General features: G+C 41.2%; 1 long non-coding RNA gene across 1 annotated transcript; it reads left to right on the top strand.

Annotated features, from left to right (window-relative positions):
• The first annotated feature begins 1873 nt into the window (after nucleotides 1–1873).
• On the top strand, nucleotides 1874–8379 carry LOC109145403. Its single transcript, XR_002046765.2, has 5 exons — nucleotides 1874–2277; nucleotides 2651–2739; nucleotides 3096–3241; nucleotides 4047–4133; nucleotides 5415–8379. It is a non-coding gene; the product is annotated as an uncharacterized LOC109145403 (long non-coding RNA).
• The last annotated feature ends 233 nt before the right edge of the window (nucleotides 8380–8612 follow it).

Raw genomic sequence — 8612 nt, 5'->3', positions numbered from 1 at the left:
AACTTTAGTGCTATGAAAGCCTGCCATAATTTTTTTCTGTTATCTTCCTATATCTTCACAATTCTTTTTTTTCCTACTAAATGGCTTTTTTTTTACTGTGTTCAGCAAGAGGAAAAAATAAACCTGAAAATGGTCTATGTTTGCAAATCCTCAAACACTTGTTCCTAAGTCTCTCGATAAAAAAGTAAACATTTGACCTATTTTTTAAGTAGTGTTGAAAAACTTGGCTAAATACCAATGATTCTTGCTTTGTGTTCACTATATCAAAATGTCACACTGATCATATGTGCCTGTTTCAATGGGGGGTTTTTGTATTTATCTATCTTTGCTCTTACATGCCAAGTTTGTATCTTAGTACTGCAGAAGCAATCTTGCAAAAAACTGGCTTTACAGAGAAGACGCATAGAAGGCAAAGGATGGGAGATCATGGGGTGTTCTACTGGAAGAAGTAGACACTAATTTATTTTACTATTTCACATAGAGTGATTATTTAATTGTAATTTTAATTTAGCTGAAAAAAACTTCTTCCAAAGCACAGTGTAGTCTAAAGTAATGTTTATTTTTGCTCTCTAATTATAATCTTACTGTCACGATTATGCCAGAGCTATGCTTTAAGGGTGGAGGAACTATCTTCTTCAGAAAATATGAAATAGCAGTGATATGCTGCAACACGTCTTACACTGTGCTTCCTGAATTGCCTTATTATTTTTGAATGGACACTGTTTACACACAGCTGTTTCAGAGCTTGCATTTTCACTTCAAATCTTCACAAGGATCACATGAAAATTGAAGCAAATCTGTCTGGTGTCAAGACAATGCAAATAGATGTTTCAGTAAGTATTTTTACTTCATCATGTCAGTGAGACATTTGCACTATTTACGAAAGCTTCCAGTAATGGGCAGTCTACAACTCCCTTGGCTTACAGGTTTCTCTCAAGCAATTTGAAAATTGCTATGAACCTTTCCTTTGTGCTGACATCGAATTTCTTATGGAACCTTATTGAGGTTGCAGCTTTCTTTAACATATAAAAATGCTCCAAAATTTTCAGCACTGTAGATGGGGGTTTTTTAGTAGTAAAAAGTAGTTTTAAGAAAATTAAAAAGTAATATTTAAAAAATTGATAGAAACCAGCATATATGTAGGTTCACAGATTTACTGTGAGGCGAGATCCTTTAAAGGTGTCTTGCCTGTAAAAGCTGGAGTTGAAGATTTTTTCCTTCAGAGTTCCATGTACAATGAATGACCTACTGGTAGTCAACTGTAGTTTGTTTCATGGAAGTCCACTTGTCTCTCCCACAAACTCTTTTTCAAATGCCCAAGTATCAGTTTTACAATTGATAGGACTTGCAGCTAGAATCTTGCAGCATTCATTGTGCTTGGGCTAAAATAAGAATCTGTCCACTTCTCACACGGCTGAGTTATGTGTTACAAAATTAAATTATTAGAGATTTAATTAATAACTTTATATATTCTTGGTCGGCAAAATTCAGTTATGGTATATTGAAATAGGACTTTAAATGCTTTGCTTTCAGTAACTTTAAAGAGTATTACAAGCAATGAAATAAAAATCTTTATGTCTTTTGCTTCTTTATTAACTGAAATTCATTTTGAGGCAGCAGCATATTGGCTTTTCTAGCTGATGGAAATGCAGAAGTGCAGAATACCTTCCCAGCTTTAGATTACTTCTTTATCACCCACAAAGGGAGACCCAACCCAGTAATTTAAAGCTTTTTATGCTTTACTCTCAAATCTTGCCTTTTGTGAAAAGAAGAATGAATATGCTGAACTGGTGATTTCAAAGTTATCCTGGTCTCAGATTCTGCACTGGAAGTTTGTTTGGCTCTACTGTGTTGTAACCACACCTGTTGGTTTGTCAGAGTTTTTGGAAGTGTCCTTCTGGGATGCTACTATCTTTTCTCAATGTTTTTTACATACACATTATCCTCTTCATTCATTTCATTTGCTGCCTTGTTGAATTGTGTAGGAACACTTTTGACTTTTCTCACACTTTAGCTGTTACTGCTGTCTTATCTATGAAGTGTTTTGCTGAGAAGAGCAGAGCTGTGTGTTTTAGGGATGGGGGTTGTAATAGGCACTTTTCCATTATGTTTTTTTCTTATGTGATTTTTTTTTTTAATTGCAGAGATTTCCTATTCTGTAGTACACCAGGGACTGGAAAGACACTGGTAGCTTTTGCACTTGCTAATGAATGTAGCCAGGATGATGGGAGAGTAATCTTTTTTATGAGAAATGGTGTCAACTGCCTGAGTGAATGGGTAGGAGAATATGAATGACAGTTTCATTTATTATTTGAGTGGGTAAGGTTGAAATGTGCCATGTGTTCTGTCTGTAACTAGCTTTCTGTTGTCAAGAAGAAATTCTTTTTCATGTTTTGTCAGATCCTTCTACTGAAATGGGATTGTCAGTGTTTCCTTTTCTAGTGGGGTTTTTGGGGGCTTGAAATCTTGGGATGTATTGGTAAATATTAGTAAAGCAAACAAGAAAATCTTGCAAAGCACCACCACCCCCCTCAAAAAAACCCCAAACTAACCAGTTCCAGTGTTCTTGCAACCATAATGTTTTTCATGTATTTTCTCTTTCAAACAGTGCTGCTCTCCTGATGTCAGTGTTCCTGTGTTTTCTTTGTAGGCTTACCAGATGTGACCTTCAGTTATTTTCCTTGATGAGATCGATGCTCTTGCTCCTGTACATGCCAGCAAACAAGACCAGGTTCATAGGTAGGACATGTCTTGTATCTATGTAGAAGGTGCTTGATCTTCATGAAAAGAAGACCACAACCTATTTAACTTGATGTGACACCTTCATTTAACCTGAAAACTAGTAATTCAGTGCAAGTGAATTTCAGATTATTTTAAAAAGAGAATTGAAAACCATTCACTGAGCTTGAAGTCAGCCTAAGGTCTGTGTTATCTTATCTGTATTTAATGTCTTAAAATGAGTCTTTTGCAAACCAGCATCTCATCATTAAAAGATTGTCCTTTTTGAAGGATCAGTGGAGAAGGTTATGTGGAACTGAAGAAAATTTACTGAACCAGTGAATGAAAATCGTATTTTTCTGTTGGCTCTGTTGTAGGAACACTGCTGGCACTAATAGATAGCTTAGCCTGCAGAGAGGTTGTGGTAATCAGAGCCATCAGCAGACTGGGTTCCTTAGATCCTGCTTTACAAAGACCTGGATGCTTTGCACGAGAACTCCGCTTCAACTTGTCAGACGAAGAGGTCAGAACTTCAACTCAGCCTTAGTGCTTATGTGGCAAAGTCCACCTTTATAACAAACCCCTGTAACAAGGCAGCATCGCAGAGCAGTGCAGGTCTCCATCAGCAGTGTCCAGCCTGGACACAAGAGGGCTGTCTGGAGACTGCATTTTTGTGGAGGCCAGACCTGGTATATCACGGTATCCCGCAGTGGTAGGGAGGAGAAGAGAGATCCAACAGGCAGGAATTGTGCAGCAAGATTGATTCCTTTAATTATTTTACAAACTCTTTTATAGACTTTTTTCTTCGCAGTCTAATTGGTCAAAGGATCAGCCACCCTTGGGGTGATTGGCTAAAAATCCTAAAACATCCATTGTCAAAATATTTTCCTACTGTACTATAAACAAGGCTTTGCAAGGTTGCAGGTGTTCATAGCTTATAGAACTCTGCTAATATCTTCCGTGAGAGAGAAAAATATCTCACGGGACTGGAAAGAAGCAGGAAAAATTCTTGCTAGCACTGTGGATACAATATTTGTATCCACACTGGTACTGGAAATACGTAAGATGATTTCAACATGCAGTTAATTCTCTGTTAATTTTTGGTTTCACTGTGACCAGTGATGGAAATGGGATGCTGCCAGACACCAAAATGTTTAAGAAAGAATGAGTACATGAATTAATTATAAAGTACGGCTGTAGCATCTTGAAAGAGAAAAAAATGGTGTGCACACAAGAATTCCTTTTTGGTAACAAAAACTTTGATCAAGGCTAGTGCTGGAGCAAAAACTATATTGGGATGTGATGTTCTTACTCATACTTCCTAACAGAGGCTTGGACTAAGATGTAAAGTACACTGCACAGGTGCAAGGCTTGGGAACCTTCTAGTCCATTGGCAACAGCTAAAGAAATAAAGGGTATGTAGCAACCAAAAAGTTTTGGGATGGGGGTGGTGTGAGTGGGTCACAGCATGCAAAACTGGAACCCTGGTTTTGTGGTTTTTCTCTATCACTGATACTTCTTAGCACTTTTTGTAAAAAGGATAAAAGGCTTCTTGGATTGAAGGCCAGTAAAAGTACACTAAACAGCACATTTAGCACAAACATTTGTCTTCAGTTTTTATCTGCTTCCAGGAACAGAAGATGAGGTGCCATGAAACACATCTAATACATGATTCCCTACTGTGGAAGAATTCTAAAAATCTGCCATTGTTGTAGTGCTAGTTTTAGTTTAGCAAGCTGCAGCTTTTCCTAAGAGCTCAGTGGAGCAGCTTAGGGCAGGGCAGCCATTCTGTCCTCCCGCAGTCCTTTTCAGACAGCTCTGCAGTTTTGCTCCAGCTAGCTATCAGCTCTACAGCACAGTGACAGCACAGGAGGCAAGAAGGGTCTCTCCATGAGTGTTTCAGAGGACTTTTAATAAAAGTTACATCTTGTCCCAGCAACCCCCAGAGGCAGAGAGACCTGGTGATCCGGGCACAGGGGCTTTTTCTCAGGGGCTCAGGGGCGGTACATGGGCGGAGTTGGGGTACAGGAACCAATAGGGAGAACCCGAGGGAAGGGCCAGGGCTAGGGGCAGGGGAAAGTGGGGGAGAAACAATATGGGATCAGAAAAGCAGTGGGTAAACAGATTACCACGTGGCATAATTAATCAGGAAATACTTCAAAGAAGTATCTTGCTAAGATCAGAGATAAGGATAAGTGACATTTGACATTTTCTGAATGAGTGACAGTAGTTTGGGTTGTACTTACTCTTTTTGATAGTAACTGTAGCAATTTGGAATGGAGTGCTAGGACTGTTTTCCTCAAATGAAGTGGCAGAAAAGCAAATTTACTGAACTGAGACTGTCACCATGAAATTTTGCTAAATTGCAGAGAATTTAATGAAAAATCTAAGTTTTCAAATAAGGTTTTTACTACAAATTTTTCATCAGGATCATTAGATCACTTACAAAAACTCATTTTTGATTAAAGATGTACGTGCCTTTTATTTCACTGCAACCCCCAGCAAGTGTCTAATGTAACAAGCTGAGAATTAACTTTCATGCTTGAAAACACAAAGAGCGTATTAATAACTGACCTTTAAAATACTTAAACGTATAGAAGAGAAGTATTTGTATTGGGCTGAGGGCTTTGGGGGGCTGTGGGTTTTTTTAAAAGGAAACTTAGGGCAAACTAAAGTTGCAACCATTTTGGTTTCAGGCAAGAAAAGGGATTTTCAAAAGTCACACATGAGACTAGACCCTGAAGCCATTGGACAACTTTCTTGAGGACCTGGCTGTGCTATAAAGAACTGTGTTGGTGAAATATGTGTAGTTAACAAAAACTTTCAAGGAAGAAAAAAAAACAAACACCAAATGATTCTATGTTTAGGAGACAGGTGCATAAAACTCCAGGCAGGACTTTTCAGATGCACTTCAGGAGCCACAGGAAGCAAGAAATTATCTTCCCTGGGAGTCGGAATGTGGCACGTGACAGCAAGCCACCCCATTCTCTGCGCTACACTGAGCCTCCTCTGAAGGCTTTAAAGGGGGAAATTAGGAGCTGTTCCCAAAATCACTGCTGGTTTTCCATCCTTCAGAGCTGCCCAAGAGATGTAAAAGGTGGGGCAGGAAGGACTCACAGGACTACCTGTGCTTGTATGACAGCAGGTGGTTGGCCAGGAACATGCTGTAGGTCAAGTGCTGGAGGACATAATTGATGAAACAAGTGTTCCCCAGGTTTTGGAGGCCACCTTCAGCATCCCACTTTTCCTGCCAGGCCATGGAACTCTTCTGTGGAAGAAGATCCCATTCTGGCAGAGCCATTTCAAGATGGAGGAGGACACTCATGGAGAAGCACCACCACTGCAATGGTTTCAATGCCTTGTTTTTGGATCCATTCGTACTTGCATGCTCAAGCTCTCTGCAGAAATCAGAAGCAATTTTATTGTCCCACACTCCTCAGTGCTTCTTACTGCACACCCTGTTCCTGCAGTGGTGCCACACAGGACTTCCTGCTGAGCCCCATCTTCATGTCTTCCTGGAGCTCCCCTGCAAATTTTCAACTTCTGGATTTCTCAATTCCACAATCTTCCATAAAGATCTGCACTCAGCCCAGCTTTCCTGCACCAGCACTCCGTGTCTCTTGGGATTCAGGACCTGCTGCAGGGGGCAAGTCTGCTGTAACAAGGGTAGTCTGAGTCTGGGGGTGTTCCTGCAGCCTCCTCATGGCTCCAGTCCCATCCTGTTGTGTTCAGGCAGCACGAGAGGACGCAGCAAAGACTCTGAAACCAGCACCTAGAAGCTGGAAATTAGATCAAGGTGCTCCAGCTGTCCCTGGACAGGAACAATTCCTGTCCTCCCTGTCCACACAGTGCATGGTGTTAAAAAGCCACTATGGAATGGTTCTGGAGTGACTGGGAGAGACTGAAGGCAACCACGGGAGACAAAAGGTGACATAGGAGCTTATCCAAGGATGTTGATTCCAACCCAGGGGCCCCAGCAGCAGGGTGACCTCAAGCCCAGGGACCCCAACAGCCTATGCCTAGAATCCCATGCTACATCCCAACCTACTGCCATCCCCCCCTCTGGGGACCATACCCTGGGCAAGCTCATCCCAGCACCCTGTGCCTGCTGCGCCAGCATTCCTGAGACACCCCAGTCAACCAGCACTGTTACACCACTGCGTCCCTGCCTTCATCAGTAAATGCTGGACTGGTGCCAGAGGGTTCTGTGTTTCCTGGGTGTCCCCATGCACTGGCTCTGTGTCCTTTGGTATCACGTCCAGTTGGAACACATCTATGTCTTGTTGGGTTTGTGTGTCCTATGGATCTGCATGTCCAAGACTAGCAGACATCTCCAGGGATGGAAGGACTGATGAATAAGAAACTAAGTCATTTTTTTATCATCTGTCATTCTGTAAAGTGACAAGATTTCACCTGTTGATCATCTTTTTCTTTGCTCTTATTTTGTTTTTTCCCCATGTTTGTGGTTTTGGCTCTTTTCCAGTTCTCTTCCATTTCCAATGTGTTGCTTCCTGTACAGCATGCTGCTGCTCCTTTTTCTTTCTCTTTTTCTTGCTGCCTTGACTCTCCAGAGCTGGTACTGCTACTCTGCCTTCCAGCTTGACTCTCCAAAGGCTGAGGTTACACTCAAGACTCTTTTTGCACTTCTGCACACACAAAACAAATTACATTAATTCAAACAGTCACCCTCTCCCCGTGTTTTTTCCTCCCAAATTTGGTCTGGGTTCTTTCTTTTCCTCTGCATATGTTTACACCAAAGCTTCTTTCAGCTGCTAACATAACACCTGAAAACACATGAAACGTTCTGTTTGAAGGCAGAACAGCTGCTGCTTTGTGAGTGTAGAACACACCAGAAGGTCAGTCTGCTTCCACTCCCTTCTAGCCCATGATCTACCAGAGCTATTGATGGATTTCAGCTGGTGTATACTGGCCTCTACTGGTACCTGACAGGCATTTTTAATGTTTATTGTCCAAATCTGTGTGCTCACTGACTGCACTGTGTGTTACTGAGGATGACTCTGACTGATCAGAATATTGTCAATGGAAATGTTATAGAAGCTCAAGAGGAAGACTTTAACTTCAGCATTTGTGTGTCTGTTATATTCCCAGTCTGCAGATTTACTCCCTGAAAAGGCCCCTTTGTCTTTTCAGCAGAGAGAGATGTTCCTCAGATTCTAGTAACACTGTTCTGATACCTGTCAATAATTAGAATCATCAATAGTTTTTAGCCAACCTAAGGAAGTTTTGGGGGTTACAATCCACTATAAACCTCCATCTATAATTAATAGGCGAATATGATCTGGAATTGAGAGCATGAAGCTATCAATGTTCAGTAGTACCAGAAATTTCTGGTACACAGTAATACTGTCTGATGTGGGGATTTCACTGGTGTAACCTTTGAAGATGTTGAGCTGGCTGGGTCTGATGTTTCGACCAGTCTCTTTTCCACTCTCTAGAAAATGAAGAGTCACCCATCTCCAGGTCAATGAATAAACCACATTTCAAAGCACTCCAGATTAAACACTGACATAAATCTCTTTTCTATAGCCATGCCACCAGAAGGAGGAGGAGGCAACAATTTTCCTTCTGCAGATGATCACTAGATCAACTAAGAAAATATCTCAGGCTAGAAAAAATAAATTTTTGACTGCTAGAAATGAATTTTCATTGCTGTTACTGTTGTTGGTCTGAACCTGCAGGTTCAATTGCAGGACAATATCGTGTGCTCATGACACCTCACCAGGCTGTTGGTTGAGGATCCTTGGAAAATCATATAGAGACAGCTGACGGTGGCATCTCTGCCTCACCCCTGCAGCTCAAACACCTTCTCATCTACTGCCACTTAAATGGAGGCTTTTGGCATTTCTAACCCTCCCCCACCTGTCTTTAGAACA

Source organism: Corvus cornix, chromosome 2 (assembly GCF_000738735.6).
Source record: "Corvus cornix cornix isolate S_Up_H32 chromosome 2, ASM73873v5, whole genome shotgun sequence".
Classification (NCBI taxonomy): Eukaryota; Metazoa; Chordata; class Aves; order Passeriformes; family Corvidae; genus Corvus; species Corvus cornix.
Note: the sequence above shows the minus strand (reverse complement) of the source record. Positions and strands in the feature narration are given on the sequence as shown.